Genomic DNA, 3,228 nt, shown 5'->3' with positions numbered 1-3,228 from the left:
CGCGCGGCCGCACACACACATACACATACACACACAATATACACATATGTACACGTATTAACTAACTAATAATTATTACTTATGTATAGCAACAGACTAAATATTAGTCACATTTCCATAGTTTTAAGACGAAATAAAAATAATTTCTGGAGATGTTCCGTGTAAAGTACAAGTTGTAAAGCTCTGGTAAAGAGACTGTTCTTCTTTACGAAAATCCAGCCGCATAACGCGCAGGGAGAACTTAAAATTTTATACTTAAATTTTATAACTTGTCAAAGTAATCATGAACGCATCTCACTGTTAAAACGTGATAAAAAATACATTACACATAAAATTGATCTTTTCCTATCACGATCTACGCTACTGTTCCACCCAACAGCTTCTCAATCAATCATCCAAGATTGTAATAATTACATAATGTGTAATAATTACATGTATCTATGGAAGGAATAAGCGACGAACGCCGCCACGTAGCCAAGAAATTAACGAATAATGCTCAACGAAAAATTTCCTATCAAAAATCGTCTAATTTTGCCGCTCTCTTTTTTTCCTCCTTTTTATATCTCTCTATAAATATTTTTTTTCCCTTCCTCCTTTTTTCTTTAGCTTTGAAACAAATCGTAATTAAAATTGAGGTGAGCATACCGGTACGATAAAATACAGTCGTTTTGACTTTCACTCGCGCGCTCATTCATTCATTCTCTCTTTTCTCTCTCTTTCTCTGTTGCAGTAAGAATTGAAAATATTCCTAGGACATCGCGAAATTCAAGTTTTATCGTACCGAATGTTCAACACATCACCTTCTCTTCCAATTTATTTTGTCGATTAATTCCTGATCACAAATAGACAACATCGTGCGCGTGCCAAGGCGCAGAGACGAAAAAGAATCACAGGATAAAAGCAAGAAAAAAATCACAAGAAAAAAGCAAGAAAAAGAGAGGAAGGAAGCGGTAAGACGGGCGGCTAAGCTCGCGAATCCTTGTTTTCGCGACGGAGAGGCGCAGGTATTCGTCTCTACTTAATCGAACGTTCGCATCTTTGCAGTAAATGCCGCTATGAAAATCGCTAGCGCGCGCTGGTCCAACGTATCTTCTTTTATTTTCCTTTTCTCTCTCTCTCTCTCTCTCTTCACGCACACGCACACACACACACACACACACACTCTCTCTCTCTCTCTCTCTCTCTCTTTTTCCCGTCGTTGGCTACAATACGCACGCAAACTATACACACGCATCTTGCTTTTAACTTAAGTCGATCTCGTCAACGATTAGTATTAAAAAATACGATTGGACGATCGTCAACCGAGTCGCGGACACACGCTGAGGCCACGTCTCGCGGTGTCGCTGAACGAAGTTTAATTATTATAATCGGCGCGTACAATTATATACATCGCCGACACAGAACGTCGCGTACTTCTTTCTTACGTAAGACTTCGCAAGGTGGCGCGATTATTATACATTATTTCGGGGAGCATTTCACGCGTGTGCATTGTATCTTCTGTGTGTCCGTGCGTGTGTAAGAATCATATGTGTATGTGTGTGTGTCCGTGCGTGTGTAAGAATCATGTGCATGTGTGTGTGTGTGTGTGTGTGTGTGTGTATAGGTGGGTGGCTGGCTAGGTGGGTGGGTGTACGCGCTTTTTGCGTTCCCTCTATACGCGTGCGACACCGTGCGTCGGAGCTTACTCTCATTTGGTTTCTTTTGGCATACAAAATAATTTTATTTACAGTCTGTTAATAATATCAGTTACTCTTACATAGTCTTTTATGCATACACACACGTATGTATATACACATATATAATATATACATTACACACACATATATATATATATGTGTATATATATACACGAATATATGCACATGTATATGTATAATATGTATACGCGCTATAAAGTACGACGATACAATCGTGTAGCTATATTATGCAAGTAGAGAAGTATTTACACGGTGAAACGGCAAATATAAATATTATCGGGGGATATATTAACAGCGGGGGAGCAGTGGGGAGATGCATCGTGTCTTCACGTGTCTTCCCTCATTAGCTCTTTCTCTCTCTTTCTTTCTCTCACGATCAATCGCAATCTACAATTCGTTGTAGAGACATTCGGTCGTAAGGAAATCTTCGCGGAATGGAACGGGCGTCCCTCCGGAGGAAGCCGGGGCCCGGAGAGCGAGTTTGTAAGAGGGCGAGTCTCGGGATTGAAAGCTCACGAAGAGACGGCCGCGCCCGCGGCGGGATGAAAGAACTCGTCGCGAGCGGCACAGCCGGAGTCAGGACGTCGTTAAATGCGCCCGCGGTCCCCGAGATCGACCGGAGAATCGCGGCAATTTTGACTACTCGTCTCGGCTGGGGTCTACTAAAATTACATTACTTGACGGATATGTCGAACACACGCCAACGTCAGCGCCGCATATCCAATCGTAACCAGCCGCGCTCTCCGCCAGCCGAGACCGCCGGACCAAGCCGAGTCCGCGCGAAATTTGCACCACGTCGCGCTCTGCTTAAAAAGGAAAACAACAATAAGACAATGTAAAAAGAGCGCGAGACTCTCGTCGCTCAGTCGGCGAGAGCGGCGGAAAAACGCGCGCGCGATCAACCGCCGAATCTTCTCTCTGCAACGAACCAGTCGACGCGCGGCGTGTCAATCGATGGGCCAAGAATTCGGCGATTGCATATTCTATGTTCCTCCAGAAACGCGGAAGAACGGTGGGATCTATTTATACAGGCTGGCCCAAGAGTCCCGAAACACTTCCGGAATCTCAAGAACAAAACATTTTAGAGAGAAATGTTTCATAGAAAAACTGTGGAATTTCAAGCGTTACGTAGTGATTTTGATGTGACGGCTTGAATAGCGATATTAGGATCATGTAAGGGTCATTTTGAAACCTTTTAACGGAAACCCCCATTTTTTATTTGTGCCGTCTTTTACTTGAACAACTCTGTCTGAAACCTTTTTTTCATTCGCCCAATATTTTTTGAGATATTTAAAGAAAACTTCTTTTTAAGGAAATTTATATTATTATATTATTATATTTATATTATATATTATATTACATTATATATATTATGTATTTTCCAGGAAATTTAATTTTTTAATTTAATTTAATTTATGAATACTTAAGGAACAATCTTTGGTAATTTTCTCAACATTTAGCTTGCGATATGTCGATGAACTGTTTGCCGGAAGAAAAAGCAGTACGAGCGGTACTTTTCTGCTCTGTTTGA

This window comes from Harpegnathos saltator, unplaced genomic scaffold (assembly GCF_003227715.2).
Source record: "Harpegnathos saltator strain DR-91 unplaced genomic scaffold, Hsal_v8.6 scaffold573, whole genome shotgun sequence".
NCBI lineage: Eukaryota > Metazoa > Arthropoda > Insecta > Hymenoptera > Formicidae > Harpegnathos > Harpegnathos saltator.
The sequence above is the reverse complement of the archived record's forward strand: the minus strand, read 5'-3'. Positions refer to the sequence as shown.